Source organism: Ursus arctos, unplaced genomic scaffold (assembly GCF_023065955.2).
Source record: "Ursus arctos isolate Adak ecotype North America unplaced genomic scaffold, UrsArc2.0 scaffold_5, whole genome shotgun sequence".
NCBI classification, from domain to species: Eukaryota; Metazoa; Chordata; class Mammalia; order Carnivora; family Ursidae; genus Ursus; species Ursus arctos.
The window spans coordinates 70,003,764-70,020,680 of record NW_026623067.1 but is presented as its reverse complement, the minus strand read 5'-3'; the positions used below and the strand labels follow the sequence as shown (position 1 = coordinate 70,020,680).

Below are 16,917 nucleotides of genomic sequence, written 5' to 3'. Positions count from 1 at the left end.
GAATCTCAAATTGATAAGCACTCTTTCTCCAAGGCATGGATTACCTCAATATGAGAGCTTTGGAATAAAACCCCATCTGAACCTTCTAGGATTTAACTTGACTGCAATGCTATCTGATTGGCTCAGAGGTCATTTATTTTGCAGTTCTAAACATATAAACTGAAATTTGCTATGATTTGGGAATCTTGCCTCTTTCACCTCTTGGTTGGTGCTAAACAATTGTAACAAAGCAGAATTTTCAGCAGTTATTCATATAGCTTAATGGACAAATCGATGGCTTTTTCTCCTCTGGCCTCTGCTGCTGTCTCTCTACATTTCATGTTATTTAATGCCCGCTCTGTCACTAAATTGCTACAGTCCTAATATGATAGTTCTAATATGATAATAATGGCTAATCCTCACTGAGTACTTACTATATGCCAGACACATGCCAGGCACTATTTAAACACTTTACATTTAAACTCACTTAATCTTACTAACTGTCCTGTGGTTGGCTTTTGTTATTATCACCATTTTACAGATGAGACACAGGGAGGTGATTTAATTTATCCTAGGTGACACCTGTGCTTCAAACACTGAAGCCAAGAAACAAATCCAAGTAATTTTAACTCTAGAGCTCATACTCTGAACCACTGTGCTTTACTGCCTTCCATGAAACTGTACTATGTAGTAAAGAATAAGAAAGTCCTCTAAAACTTGTGTGATACGAACGTCAAGTGTGACAGATTCTGACCAGTTAGACCTTACATTTTGGTGCAGCTGGATGACTGAATTTTGGCTACTGATACGTGAGCAGTAGTGATACATCACTTCCAGAGCTGACCCAAAAAACCTCCCTTCCATGATTTTCCATTTGCTTTTTCCATCCTTTCACTGAACACTATAGCCTTTAGGGACTTGAAGGAATCTGAATTCTTGCACTGCTGCTGACGGAAGAGCTGCCTAAGCAGGAATCCATGTTAGCCTCTTGCCTGAGTGAGAGAAAAACTTTTCTTGTTCGAAACCACTTAAATTTGGCATTGTTTATTGTTAGCCAATCTTGAGTAAATACAAGGTGTCTGTAATAGTATTTCTATCCATATTCTCTTCTTTCACTATTTTTCTTGTCTCACCCCGAACCAAGCCCTTAACACCCCAAGTTTTTGTTCTCAGCCCTCTTATCTTTTTTCTTTTTACTCACCCAGCTGCTCAGCAATTTTGTGCTTCACAGATTAGTTCTCTATGAATAAGTCCCAAGTTGTTTTCTTTCCCCATTCCTCTCTTTTCTAGAGTGACAACACTTCCCTGTCTTTTGGTCACCTCTATGTAGATGCTCTCCTTCTAGTCCTTCACACTCATCATGGCCAAAACCTGCCTTGCCTTCTTCGCTAATCTAGATACTGCCACCCTTGCTTCTGTGCACCCGGACTGGAAACAAAATCTTGGCTTTATCTTTGACTTTCTCTCTCCTTGTTCTCTCTCCTCACACTTCAAGCAATTGTCCCACTATTCTCCCTGTTTCCTAGTCTTTCTTTTCCATGTCTACTGTCACAGTTCTTTTCTAGATTGCCTCTTCTGATCTTTGTAATGTCCTCCTAATCGGAATTTGGGCTCAGATCTTCTTCATTCTAGTCTCTCTCTTTCCCCTGTAATCAGAGATTTAATTAAATCATGCTCAAGTCAACAATGGCTATTAGCTGCAGTAATAATTTTAATCATCACAATTTAATATTCAGTCATCAAAACAATAATAATACAAATAATTTTTAGTTTTGTCACATTTTCCTACTTTATGTTCTAAGTAGTACAGTTTTGAATCTAAACAGTCCCAGGCTTTTCAAGTACATGTTAGGATCTTCCTGTTTCTACCCTCACTTCTTGGTTTATCAAAATGGTGCCCTTTTTCAAGGTCTATCTTAAATGCCACTTCATTCATGAAGCCTTTTTTATTTAAGGGACACTTTTTATTATGAAAAATTAAATGGGCAAAATAATGTAATGAACCTTCATGCACCCACTATACAGCTTCAGTAGTTATCAACTTATGCCCAGTCTAGTTTTATCTGTACCCCTACCTCCTACCCTCCCTTTTATCAGGCATCAAGCTACATAAATCACTCCCTCCTCTTTTTGTAGCACTAACATTGCTGCGACCATTTTATAACTATTGGGATATATTTTATACCCTCTCCTAGATTTAAAGTCCCTTGAAGGTAAAATGTGTGTGTTGCTGCCCTTTAGCACCTATCCAGCACAAACCAGTGCCCTAAGTCTAATAGGAAAAACAATAAAAATTTTTAATTTGAATTGAAATACCTAATGTTATTTGAAAAGGACTTATTTTCCCCAGAGTTAATCATTGTATCTTTTGACAAAATTATTTCTATCCAAAGCCAACATGAGTACCAATCTTATTTTTATATTTTCTGAGAAGGAGATCCATGTGCTTCTTTAGTAATCCAATGCCCTATTTAGATTATCTCAGTAATCACTCAATTCTATGCTGAACCTTAGCTCAGGGTGACATTGGATAAATCATTTGGAATTAGCATAGTGAATATATTCTCTTTGCCTCTTTCCTTATTAACAAATTGCATCTTCCCATTCTAGCTCACAAGAGAATTACAAGATTAAATAGGGTAGTCACCTATTTATTAAACAAGTTATGAACCATTCAGAATTTCTTTTTTGTCCTTTCTAGATCTGTTGTCCAATTTTGTGTTTTTATTATTCATTAGCTCTCCCTTTAAAGGATGATGCAAAGGGAGAAAGAGGATGTTAGGCTTAAATTATTTAGCAGTGGGGTCAGTAAAAAATTTGGCAGGGTGGAAAATTAAAGCCATTAACTAAAATGAAGACCATCTGCCCTTCATTAACATGAATGGCAAAGAGTCATCGGTGAAGCATTTTGAATTCCTTAGAGAAAGTCTTATTTATGTTTGTTTATCTGTGTGTGTTTTTATCATGGACATCCTTAATTTCCTCAATTCTGATATTTCATTGATTCAAGAATTTCATCATGCCTTAAGAGTATATACATAATTGAAACATGGACTTCACAAAACCATTTACTGTATTGTCACAATAATTTCTAATGTTGAGAATGAGATTGTGGGTTGTATTTAGTTTCTGTTATGCTTATGCACACTTTGGACTGACATACTAAATCCAACAGTAAACCAAAAAATGGGATTATATAAAAGACTATGCAAAAGGCTCTATCTGAACAGTTAGAATATTTTGCAAGGTTGATGTGGAGGAACAAGTCATGGAGGTAACAAGTGAGACTGGGAATTACCCAGCCTGTCATTTCGGATCGTGTTTATAGTTTTTAATGCATTGGATGTGTGGTTACTCTGATTAAATGATGCCATATTGGGAGAGGTAGGAATAATTACATACTTTAGTGGTATTACTTTGGAGATTTGCAAAAATCTAAGGACGCATCTTATAACGGCCAGGCTGTTTGATATTGATCAAGGGATGTAGAGGACCTGGAGAAGTCGTCTGGTCTTCTTTACTTATGTTGGCTAGTGCCCTAAAGTTGTGCAGAGAAGCCTCAGGTCCATACTGAGATGTGGTGAGTGCCCCTATCTCCCATGCCCATCCCCACGTCAACCAGAACAGCTCTGCATTCACTGGTCTAAATGAAATGTTTTGTATGGTTGCTTCTTTTTTATTCTTAAATTTAAGTACTCACTGTTAAAAAATGTTTGAAAACCATTGATCAGACTTACCACCACCCCCACTCACTTCTACATAAGATTTTACTTGCACCTAAAGAATCTCTGACATATCAGGATCCCATTTTCTTAAAAAATTTTATTTATTTGTCAGAGAGAGCACAAGCAGGGGGAACGGCAGGCAGAGGGAGAAGCAGGCTCCCTGCTGAGCAGGGAGCATGATGCGGGGCTCGATCCCAGGACCCTGAAGTCATGACCTGAGCCGAAGGCAGACGCTTAACCACCTAAGCCACCCAGGTGCCCCAGGATCCCATTTTAAAAGTCCAGTTACACATTGTGTGATTATTAGTCCATGCCTGAGTTAGACACTGTCTTTTGGCATCTTCATTTCACATTTTTTTGGTTATCAGATCTTTAATTAGGCAAATTATCGAGTTCTTTCCTTAAGAATTTGTTTTTAAGTATAACTTCCTCCACCCCTCATCTCTTAACTCTAGTTGTTCTTTATTGGTTACCAAATTACGGGCCATCTCTGTATCTTGGCATTTGTAGTCTTCAATCGCAGGGCACCAAAACTACCCACCACTGCACACTTGCATGTGTTCGAGTACAGTAGGGCTGCGGGGCCGGAGCAAGGTCTCACGCATGCTGGGCTGAATTCAGTCCCATAGCAACAATATCAAGGAACCACATCTCTGCTATTTTCGGTTGTGCTTCTCATTGTTAGGCCCAAGTAACTAATTTTTTATAAAGTCTGAGGAAGAAAAATGTTTTATTTTTCTTCTCTCTCTAAATAGAAACCGCTGCTTCAGCGTTATGGCAAGTGAACATGCATTTTTCTTAGTTCTGTGTTTCTTCTGTCTTTCAAGAAATAGCATATTTCCTCCCCATTGAAGAAATATTTTTCAGGACACACAAGCAATATATTCAACGTTAAGTCTGAGGCATGGTTGTAAGGTTAATAAATGCTTAATAAAACCGCCAGTTTGTTTACTTTCTGAAATCACATAAGAAAAGAAAAATATAACTTTTTTTATGTGTGTAAATTCAGTACTTCTGAAGCTACCAAATGGGAGATTGAAATCCTTCATTTATGACCCAGACAAATAAAATAAGGTAATAAAACACAGAGCTCTATCACAGTTATTTATTAAGTATTCTGTTTTATTTTAGGAATACTTTAGAGGAGGCATTCTTCACATTTAAAATCAAGAAATTTTAAATCAACAGTTTAAAAACTGTGTGGTACATTTTATTTTAATATTGACTACAACTATGGAAACAATTAGACTTACTCGTTTTCTGTTTGCTTCTATTCCTGGAAGATTTCTAATACAGTCTCAGTGACCAATTTTCTAGACGTCACTTGCAGCTTATGGGATTGCTTCCATTCAGTAATCATTAGGGCATTTGGATGCATTAAATAGGAATATGATACATGACAGATTTTGGTAATGTATATAATTTACCTTAAATACTTTGTGGTGATTGCCTAGTGACTACATTTATGTATATTATATCTATATTTATGTATGTTATGTATAAATACATATGTACATACTTTTAGAAACTACATTTTAGATAGACTGAATGTTATGTGTCTTCAATTGTAGAATATGCTTTTGTTTTTTCTGAAATGGCTCTTTTCAGTTTATTATATGAATCAGCTCTGCTAATCACAGTTAAACTTAAAAACTGCCATCACTTCTACATTGTTGATACAGATTGGATTGGCGGAAGTGGCAGAAGGGAGGGAGGTGCAGAGGTTCTGGAAGCAGAGAATAGTGAGGAAGTTGAGTGGTGGGTCCAGTAGTTTCTTTACAAATTGTAATCCAATGCAATTCTCCTTAGCTTTACATTTGCAATTATTTCAGGTTATGTAAATAGTTTCATTTGTTCAACATAGTAACTTCTCTTTCCCATGCTCATGTTCCCATATGAAAGTGTTGAAATTAAATATATATATTTATATATATTATTTATATATTTTATATAAATATATATGTGTGTGTGTGTATATATAATTTGCTGCTTTCATTTGGAGTCCCTGTCCCTTAGAAACCATTGCTTGTTTACTGCTTCCATTGCATCTTGCTGCCTGTGGCCTGCCTCCCCAGTTGAGTAGTCACGTGGGCTCCTTATTGTGCCGCAGCTTCAGCTGCCCTGAGGGATTACCAAGTTTTCCAAACTTTAGTTTCTGTCCTACTATCCCAAACATAACCTCAAATTTCGTGACTATCAGTCCTGGACTTTCCACCTAAGGTGATTAACAGATAAATAGAATACATTCTATACGACATGCCTTCCACTGCAGAGCTAAAGGTATATGATAGAAGAAAAGACAGTAGACATGTTTTATTTCAACATGAGCAAACTTATATGCATGCTGCGCTGTTTGTCACAAAATGGAAACATTTTATTTACGTTCTTTCATTGACTTTATTCCTTAGTGCAACCCTATGAGGAAGGTATAACTATTGTTCCCATTTTACACACGAAGAAACTGAAGCTTAGAGAGGTTTATCATTTTCTCAAGGGCACACAGATAAGAGAGGCTCGGAATCTCACCAGCTCCATCAACCTTCAACCTTCAGAGTTGAAGCTTTTAAGCAGTGCATGATATTTATCCGGCCCTTGAGGTACTCAAAATCTAATTAAGAGATAAAGAAACAAAAAATGAGAGAACATGAAACAATTAGTAAGCAATTATACCCCATTACATAAAACTGTTACATGGTGGTAATAACTAGCTTTCTAGTTTATAATCCAGGCTGCTATTTTAAAAAAATTATATATATTGGGGAAGTAAAGCCCATCTAACTATACTTCTAAGAGAAGAGTAATTGCAGCCTCAAAATGTGGGTTTGCTTTATAACTGAAAAGCTGAAAGGTACATAAAGATCATTTTTAAATATTATTCATGAGTTTAATCCCCTTTGTCCAATGTCTTTATTCCTTTTTTTTTTTTAAGATTTTATTTATTTATTTGTCAGAGAGAGAGTGCGCACAAGCAGTGGGGGTGGGGACAGCAGACAGAGGGAGAAGCAGCCTCCGGGCTGAGCAGGAGCCTGTTGGGCTCAGTCCCAGGACCCTGGGATCATGACCTGAGCCGAAGGCAGACGCCCAACCAACTGAACCACCCAGGTGCCCCAATGATTCTTATTCTTACTCTCCCACAGGAGATTGTCTTTCTCATCCTAGCCTTACCACTCTAGGGACCACCCATCACTCAGACCTCAGCTCTTTTCAGTTCTGCAGATAGCTCATCCATTCGGCACTCTTACTGTACAGACAATCTTACTGTGTTAGATTCAGTACGACTGTCTTCAAGAGGGAACAAGAGTTCTTTCTTAAGTCAGATATTGAAGTTACTACTCGTTCCTGTATTTCTTAGTTTTTCTTCTCTTTTTCATCTTTAACACTTGATAAATACCGTCTCATTGAACTTTGCTATTCTGTACCACAGAGAAGGCTTAAATCACAGCCCAATGCAAGATTCCATACCTTATTCCAGATCTGGCATAGTCCACTTTCCCTGATTCCATTCAGCCAGTTCCTGAACTTGGAATGCCTTTCCTTGACCATTCTTCAGGTTGTCACCTCGGACTGCTGCAGGAGGCCATTGTGTTCTTTGTCATCTGTTTTTTCTTGAGTCTATCAGCATAGTTTTCCTGTGTACCCCTGTATCGTTTGCCTAGTTTCCTTTTAAGTCAATTGATAAAGATCCATGTCCCATTTTACATATGTTCAGCATTTTGCACTTGTTGCAGGTACTTACATCTGCTTCTAGCTAATGAGACTCTCCAGGGGAAATTACAGTCTTCAGAGGGAAACATTTCTTCTCAATTGTGGTATCAGTTTTACAGAGTTGTGTAAGTTTAACCACTGGAGGGAAAAGGATAGAGGTATTTTGAACCAATGATCCCATTTTTACAAGAGAATTTATTTTAGAATTTCCTGGGTAGGCAAAGTTACTTAAATAAAGTTAAGAATTGAAGACTACATACCACATGTCCTGCTTTTCTTTTGCTTTCAGGCAAATATCCCTAACACCAGATTCATTGTGGTAGCACATTTGTGGAGTAAGTCTTTATTTTACATACTGAACATAAAGTAGTGCCTATGATTAAAACAGGCTTTTTTTTACCTCAGACTATAAAATCTGCAGCAAAAATAATGGGAAAGAAAACATTTATAGGTATTAGAGTCAGGTTTGCTACTGTGTGTGTGTGTTTGTGTATTTGCTCAAAATTACTATTCTAAGAAAGAGCAATTAAAGTAAGATACAATCAAAAGTGAAAAGATAGTAGTCCCTCCCTTTTAAGTGAAAAAAGATCCCTGGTCCAACTAGGGAGTGCTGACTTGGAAAAATTGGTAGTTTGACACTGTGAAAGAAATAAAATTGTCATGAACAAAGGTGAAAGGGATTATATTTGTCAAGAAGGGACTCCTACTGGATGAACTGTCTGAGGGCTGTGGCATGTCGCATCTTGTCTTGGAGAGTTAATGACTGGTAATGTTGAAGGAATAGGTCTTCTGTCAGATCATTACAGCAGTCTAGTTACAACTACCTCAAGATGTAATGACTGGTTCAGATAAGGGGCCAAAATAGTTCAGGTGAAACATGACTCAATCCAATCACCTTTTCCCTGATTAGGAGAGCAAAGCCAAGGCAGTTTTACCTGGAAAGCATTACGCCCTAGGGTAAGAACACAGAAGGGCTGAAGAGTTGGCTTGGCCTCCAATTCTGTGTTTGTAGTAGACTATATTTTGCTCAGTCCTCGCTCTACTATAGAATATACTCTTTTTACTTAAGCATTCCAAAAGAGTGAGAATTAAAAATTAAAACTGGTAAGTTGAATGGGGCTGGATAAAAAATGTTATTGCTCCTTAGAAGAAAGGACAAGATCCTACACAGTTAAGGTACCTCAAGAATATCAAGAAAACAAAGGGGAAATTGTCTCTTTCCAAGAGTGTCAGAGGTCAGATTTGTGCCTGGTATAATGAAGGAGCATTGGTTTTTCTCAACTATTACTACACCCCAGATACTGATGAGTTTCTAGAAATCATATACTCATCTTAACCTCAGGAGGACATAGAAAGACTCCTAATGAGAAAAACACCAAAGGACATCATTAGGATGGGAAATAAATAATCCTCTAAACTGCACCTTAACAGTTAGTTTTAAAAATATTTTCATATGGTTTAAAAAAAAATCAAAGAAGTTTAAAATGGAACAGTACCTAGTTCACAACCCAGCTCATGGTAGGTAATCAGCAGATGTTAGTGTCGTTGTATTCCCTTATTCAAAAAGAATTCATATCCTTCATTCCAATTATAGAGTAGATCAATTATAGAAATTTGGACAATTCTAAAAAGCATGAAGGAGAAAAAAATCACCTTATAATTCAACTATTCAAAGGTAAAACACTTAGGATACTGCTTTTTCATTTTATTACCAACATTTTTTTTTTAAGATTTTTTTAATTTATTTGATGGAGAGAGAGACAGCCAGTGAGAGAGGGAACACAAGCAGGGGGAGTGGGAGAGGAAGAAGCAGGCTCCCAGTGGAGGAGCCCGATGCGGGGCTCGATCCCAGGACCTGGGATCACGCCCTGAGCCAAAGGCAGATGCCCAACGACTGAGCCACCCAGGCACCCCTTCTTACCAACATTTTAAACACTTCACACACACACAGAAATCGTTGAACAAACTTCTTTTTACAGTTGCTCCAATAGTTAGATTTCAGGGCTAACAGTGATCCATTAAAGAAATTTTGATCTAGTGAATTATTTCAACACCTAGATTCATTAGACACTGTGTAAGTGAAGGGTATTGTAATATAGTTGATAAGAGCTTCAAAAATTAGGTTCTACCCCTGGCAAAGGGAGAATATCTCCTATTAAGCAAATTGTTTCACAGATAACAAAAGTACATATGGAGAAAATATCAAAAACAATTATCTGAAGGCATGGGAATGTGACCAAAAGGAATACAAAATTGGAAGGGAGTGGAAACATTGATAGAGTTAATGGCGCTCAGTGAGTTTCCTGTTTCTGTGGGGTTTTTTGGGCAGCTGGTGTCATGCTGGGTGATTAAAAACTAGATAGAAACCTGCCGTCTTACTGCCATAAAGAACTAATGTTCAATTAGCCTAAAATTTGTGAATAAGTAGATGCAGAGGAACAAAAACAGCTGATGGGACAAACAGAAAGCAAGTAGTAAGGTCATAAAATTAACCACCACCAGAATAATAGTTACATTAAATATAAATTGGTTAAAAACTCCAGAAAAGCAGTGAACAAAAAACCCAAAGAGTTCTTTGAAAGGATTAACAAAAGTGATAAACATCTAGGTAGACTGATCAAGAGAAGATAAAGAGAAAACACAAGTTATCAGTGTTAAGAATATAAGGTGTATCATTACAGATTTTAAAGACAGTAAATGGATAGTATGGTAATATATGAATATCTTTTTGCCAACAAATATAACAATTTAGATGACATAGGCAAATTCTTTAAAATATAACATACTCTAGGGGAGCCTGGGTGGCACAGCGGTTAAGCGTCTGCCTTCGGCTCAGGGCGTGATCCCGGCATTGTGGGATCGAGCCCCACATCAGGCTCCTCTGCTGTGAGCCTGCTTCTTCCTCTCCCACTCCCCCTGCTTGTGTTCCTTCTCTCGCTGGCTGTCTCTATCTCTGTCAAAAAAAAAAAAAAAAATATATATATATATATATATATATATATATATATATATATATACACATATATATATAAAACATACTCTAATGACAAAAAAAAATGAAAAAGAAAATCTGAATAGCCCTTCAGTTGAAGAAACTGAAATTTTATGAAAAACCCTCCCACAAAGAAAGCTCTAGGCTTAGATAATTGCATTGGTGAATCCTATCAAATGTTTAAAGAAGAAATAACACCTGTCCTGTATAAACTCTTAGGAAAGGTAGCACGGGAGACCACTTCCCAAATAAAATAAATTGTAGCTATTTTAAAAGCACTGCAGTATAATTTTAAACAGAGAAAACATTAAACGTTTGAGCCTGTAACAGTAAAACAAGTATCTTAGTTCATTTGGGCTGCTATAACAAAGTACCACAGACTGAGTGGCTTATAAATAACAAGAATTTCTTACAGTTGTAGGGGCTGGGGAGTCCAAAATCAAGACATCAGGATGGTTGCACTCTGGTGAAGATTCTCTTCCAGATTCAGAGTCAGTAGAAGGGGCAAGGGATTGCTGTGGCATCTTTTATAAGAACACCAATTTCATTCATGAGGACTCCACCTTCATGACCTAACACCTCCCCAAAGCCCTATCTCCAAGTTTTGGGGGGTTAGAATTTCAATATACGAATTTGTGGGGGAAACAAACATTCAAACCATAGCACTATCGTTTCTAGTTTATAGGTAAACAGCAGGAACAGGTATAAGGAGAGTTCACTGCGTGGTTTAATAGTTTGTGTTTTCCTTTTGGATTTTAAAAGACAGCTTTAAAAAAAGACAGCTTTTATTTTTTGTTTCATAAGTTGAATAAATAACAAATATACATAGAAAAGAAAACAAGCGGCACCTGGGTGGCTTAGTCAGTTAAGCGCCTGACACTTGATTTCAGCTCAGGTCATGATCTCAGGGTCGCGAGATCTAGCCCCATGTCGGGCTCCGTGCTGGGCATGGAGTCCACTTAAGGTTCTCTCTCTCCCTCTGCCCCTCCCCTAGCTCATGTGCACTCTCTCTCTCTAAATAAAGAAAGAAAGAAAAGAACAGAGAAACAAAGATTATAAGAATGTAGACAGTGAAAGGGAAAGTCTCCTTTTCTTTTACCTGCCGTCATCTAGTCTCCATTTTCTTTCCCCAGAGGCAACCAGTTTTTTAATTTCTTAGGTTTTACGATGATACCCGCTGCATACATAAGTATATATGTGTATTAATGTATATGCCTATCCTTTTAAGAAACTTCTTTATAAAACAGTTGAAAATTTTAAAATATTTTATTTGTTAAAATAATCATTGCCCACTTTATTTACTCTCTGTATTCCCTGCTATACTTCTCAAGACAGGTGGCATTGGGTAGTCCCGGATACTTTGGGAATTTGGCAAGGGGGCAGTTGAGTTGAGGAAATTATTTAATTTGTATTTAGGGGAATATATTTGGGTGCTTCATGGTCAATTTGTGAAGTTAACTTTTCTTACTAGCACCCCCCCCCCCCATCATGTTGGAAAGGTTTTAGGAATTTTCCTTCTCACTGTCCTGACTCCAGGAAAATTGTAGAACCTAGGGGTGTATCATGATGTGTGTCCCATCTACCCAGCACTACAGATTATATAGATGGGGGTGGAGGTTAGTGGTGGTAGAGGAATAAGCTTGATACATACATAGATGGAAGATAATTTATGGATTAGTCTTCCAGTAATCAGAAATGCAAAATTATAAAGAAAGAAAATATAGGGAAAAAAGTGCTCTAGAAATTCCAGGCAATTAATAAAAATATTATATTATTTTTCTGAATTCTGTTATGTTTGTAGTACTATCTTTAAGATTTATAAATTTGAGGGGTGCCTGGGTGGCTCAGTCTATTAAGTGTCCAACTCTTGACTGTGGCTCAGGTCATTATCTCAGGGTCATGAGATCAAGCCCAGCCTCAGACTCCATGCTCAGCATAGAGTCTGCTTGAGATTCTCTCTCCCTCTACCTTTGCCCCTTCCCCACTTGGGCACCCCACTCTCTCTCTCTCTCTCTCAAAATAAATAAATAAAATCTTTGAAAAAAATTGTGGGGTGCCTGGCCGGCTTAGTTTTTAGAGCATGTTGATCTTGGGGTCATGAGTTTGAGCCCCACGATGGGTGTAGAGATTACCTAAAAAATAGTTTAAGATTTATAAATTTGTAAAATTTAAAATTTTATAATTTGTTCTCATTTCTTTTCTCATTCTAAACATTCACTTTCTTATCCAACTTTTACTTTTAGAACTTCAAATTGTTTTAAAGAGGGGGGCGCCTGGGTGGCACAGCGGTTAAGTGCCTGCCTTCGGCTCAGGGCGTGATCCTGGCGTTATGGGATTGAGCCCCACATCAGGCTCTTCCGCTATGAGCCTGCTTCTTCCTCTCCCACTCCCCCTGCTTGTGTTCCCTCTCTCGCTGGCTGTCTCTACCTCTGTCGAATAAATAAATAAAATCTTTAAAAAAAAAACAACAACAAATTGTTTTAAAGAGGAATCTCAAAATTTTATAAGCTATAGCCTGTACAAAAACTGGTTCTGCCCTGTTTAAGTTATAAAAGAAACTGAAGCAAAGAGATATGAAATTGATCAAGGGCAGGATACAGGTGCTCCTTAATTCTAGACTTTAGGAGAAAAAAAAAATATATGAAATGGGCATTAAAATTTAAATATCTAGGAGCAGAATAAAATAAGATATATAATTTCTAAACTGCTAAAATGAGAATGCAAGCTTGATTAATTCCACAGAAGGTAAGAAAGAAAAAAAGTAGTAAATAATATAAAATAAAATAGCAGGAAGAAATATAATCACAGGGGCACCTGGGTGGCTCAGTCAGTTAAGCGTCTGTCTTCAGCTCAGGTCACGATCCCAGGGTCCTGGGATGGAGCCCCGCGTCAGGCTCTCTGCTCAGTGGGGAGCCTGCTTCTCCCTCTTCCTCCATCTACTGCTCTGCCTACTTGTGCGCTCTCTCTGACAAATAAATAAAATATTTTAAAAAATATATAATCACAATAAATATAAATAAGTTAATTCTCCCTAATAAAATAATGCCCTTGTCTAATTGGGCTTTCAAAAATCCAGCTATATGATTTTTAAAAGAATGAAGGAAAATGGACTTTAAAATTATGTTGGAATATACTCATATCAGAACCACCTAGAAATTTTTTTTAAAAGATTTTATTTATTTGTCAGAGAGAGGGAGAGAGAGAGAGAGAGAGAACACAAGCAGGGGGAGCAGCAGGCAGAAGGAGAAGCAGGCTTCCTGCTGAGCAAGGAGCCCTATGTGGGATTCGATCCCAGGACCCTGGGATCATGACCTAAGCCAAAGGCAGATGCTTAACTGACTGAGCCACCCCAGCACCCCCCACCTAAAATCTTAATATCATAATCACATAGAGAAGTCACTATGTTAGAATCAGAGGGTAGACTTTGGGATAAAGGGATTTCTTTTTTCAGGACTCCAGGAATTGAGTAGATATGTTTGGTGTATCTGGGCACTGACATGATGACTGCTTGTAGAGAAAGAAATGGGGTACTGATGAGCAGGATAGAAGGTATGTTTACTTCTACTCTTCACCGTATGCATTTTTGGGCCCTTTTAGACTTAGTTTCTTCATTTATTTGGATTTTTTAAAATTTTTTTACCAGTTGAAAAATTTTTCACCAAACAATTGCATTGTTCACTCAAATAACTAACAGTTTTAATAGAATATTTAGGGGAGATCATCACCCATATGCAATTATGTGATTTATGACAAAGGTGCAAGTCGGTGGAAAAGATGACCTTTTGAATAAATGATTCTGGATCAAATGGCAACCTATACGAAAAATATGAACCTTGACTCCTTCTTCACATTATATATAAAATTAACTTGAAATGGATAAAAATCTAATGTGAAGGGTAAAACAAAGAAATTTCTAAAAGAAAATATAGGAGAATAGCTTCATGACCTTAATGTAGGCAGTGTTTTCTTAAATACAAAAAGCCATAACCATAGAGGGAGAGACTGATAAAAAAAGACTTCTTTAAAATGAAGACCCATTGTTTATCAAGACACCTTTATAAAATGAGAGAACAATCCACAGAGAGGATTCAGAACTACTGAAAAAGGACTTATAGCCAAAATATATAAATTACTATTATAAATCAGCAAAAGAAAGACAACTCAATGTTTTGAAACATGTGCAAGACTTGAACAGTCACTTCAAAAATATAGATATCTAGGGGTACCTGGGTGGCTCAGTTGGTTAAGCGTCTGCCTTCGGCTCAGGTCATGATCCTGGAGTCCTGGGATTGAGTCCTGAGGCCCCCCACCTCCCTGTTGTCAGGGTCACTGCTCAGCAGGGATCTGCTTTTCCCTCTCCGTCTGCTCCCCCCATTTGGTGCTCTCTCTTAAATATATAAATAAAATCTTTAAAAAAAATGTAGATATCTAAATGGTCAATAAACAGACAAAAAATGTTTCAGTATCATTTATTATGAGGGAAATACAAATTAAAACCATAATCAGATACCACTATACATGAAGGTTTTCAAAATCAGATACTATGACTGTTACGCGTTGCTGGTGAGATGTAAATTGGTACAATCCCTCTGCTCCTACCATTTCTATCTCCCCTATACCCGCTAGCAAATTATCATGCCACACAATTCCTTTGCACATCCTTTATAGTTCAACTAGCAAATATCAAGCACATAAGAATAGTTAAGCGTATAAATCTGTACACCCTCCTTTCCTATTCATTCATCCTACCTTTACTTTCTGCATGCTCCTTGTTTCCTTATTATAAGACAAAGAGATCTGTGTTTCCTCACTTATTCATGGAGGGATTCTCAATCTATCATAGCTTAACAGGTAAATGGTTTTTGCATTGATGTTATTAGGAGAGAGGGCATGTGGAATAGCTCCTTAAAGACAGAAAACTTAAAATTTTGTATTACCCTCAAGGGGCTCTGTATATACTAATCACTCTATAAGGAGGCAATAAATTTAGCATAATTATGGTCAGAAAAAAATGACCAGGATATTATGGAAGTGAGGTTCCTCTCACATTCTTGGCATGACAGTGGAGTGACCCTCCTATTTTGTCTGAGCATTACTTTCATTCTATCTCATTATAAAGTAACATATTTTTTTCTTTTTTAAAAAATTTATTTATTTGTCAGAGAGAGAGCACAAGCAGGGGGAGTGGCAGGGGGCCCAATGCGGGATACTCTCCCAAGACCCTGGGATCATGACCTGAGCCGAAGGTAGATGCTTAACCGACTGAGTCACCCAGTCATCCCACATATCTTTTTTTCTTTTGTAGATGCCCAGAGAAGCAAATGAAAACAAAAACGTCTTTTTCTCTTTCTCCTCATAGTCATAACACATTGAAATCACTGTTTTCTGTGGCCAGAGATTTCCCTCTAGCCTCTCTTCAAATGTAGTCTGTGCTTTTCCAATCTTTTCTCTTCACAACACTCCTAGAGTCAAGTCAGAGCTTTCAGGAGCTAGAGTTTCCTCTTGATCCTAGTGCTTTCAAAATTCACTCTCAGGAAAAGGAATTGATAGAGAATTCACTTTTCTCCGTAGGTAACTGCTTCAAGGAATTATCTTTTAAAATGCAAACAAATAAATTTCTAATGGTGGGATTTTAAGGTCAAACAGACTGGTAAAGGGATGGAGGTTGGTTTTTTTAGGCTACTAATCTTCCCTCTAAGCTTTCTTCTGCTCCTTATGACTATAAATGATCTTTTTTCCAGGGAAGCTAGTTTTGTTTTCAAGAGACTAGAAAGTATAGCTATCTGATCTGCCTTTAGCCCCATGTAAATTTGATCTCTTTTCTTTCAGAGGTATTTCCTCAAAAAGCCAGGAGGAATTGTCAATGAGTTGAAGTTGAAAAAAGTTCTTTTTTTTTTTTTTTTTTTTTTTTTTTTTTTACCTTTCCAGACTGAAATGACCTAAGTTGCAAGGACTGGGTGGTCTCAGTTTTTTTGGAAATTGCAAAGTGTTATTTTTTGTGGTTGGTAGTAAACAAAGAACAGAACACATCATTGGCAACGTTTATCTCAAGCGACCCTTTGGTTTATGGCAGCTTACAATGGACCTGTTTGTAGGTAGGGCCCTGAACATAATAAAAGACCAGTATTCACAACTTCTATAAAAGGCATTAGCAGCTAACCAGGGTCCAACCATTGCTGCCTTTGTACTGAGCATGCAAAATGCTTCCACTGTCAAAAAGAGATATCATTTCAATAGTTTATAAACATACAAAAATAGTTTATATGGTGATTAAAAGTTGCAGACCTGCAGCTTTAACATTTTAAAGTCAGTCCCTCAGAGTATGGAAGGTCCATAATCCAGAGGGATGAATGGTATGTGTGTGTGTTACATTATACACACACACACACACACACACTTAATAAGTTATCATTATGTGAAGTACAGTAAGTAAAAAATGCAAAAACTCAGAGACTGTGGGCTCAATTCTTTTAAGTGTGTATACTGTGCCCTAGTAAAGGGTATAGATCTCTTTGA

At 37.3% G+C, this 16,917-nt stretch overlaps 1 long non-coding RNA gene across 9 annotated transcripts in view; it reads right to left on the bottom strand.

The window, feature by feature from the left end:
• Positions 1-6,056: 6,056 nt before the first annotated feature.
• The window catches only part of LOC113255127 (uncharacterized), a 43,303-nt gene continuing 32,442 nt past the window's right edge, over positions 6,057-16,917 (bottom strand). For 4 of the 9 annotated variants that reach the window (XR_008957496.1, XR_008957503.1, XR_008957504.1 and 1 more), the window contains 3 exons: positions 8,906-9,033; positions 7,167-7,547; positions 6,057-6,312 (listed from right to left, as the gene is read on the bottom strand). This is a non-coding gene — a long non-coding RNA (uncharacterized LOC113255127). Of the gene's footprint in view, positions 6,313-7,166; positions 7,548-7,669; positions 7,825-8,905; positions 9,034-10,195; positions 10,363-13,215; positions 13,367-16,917 lie in introns of all 9 variants that reach the window. The other 5 variants (XR_008957501.1, XR_008957497.1, XR_008957499.1 and 2 more) reach the window with 3 other exon arrangements.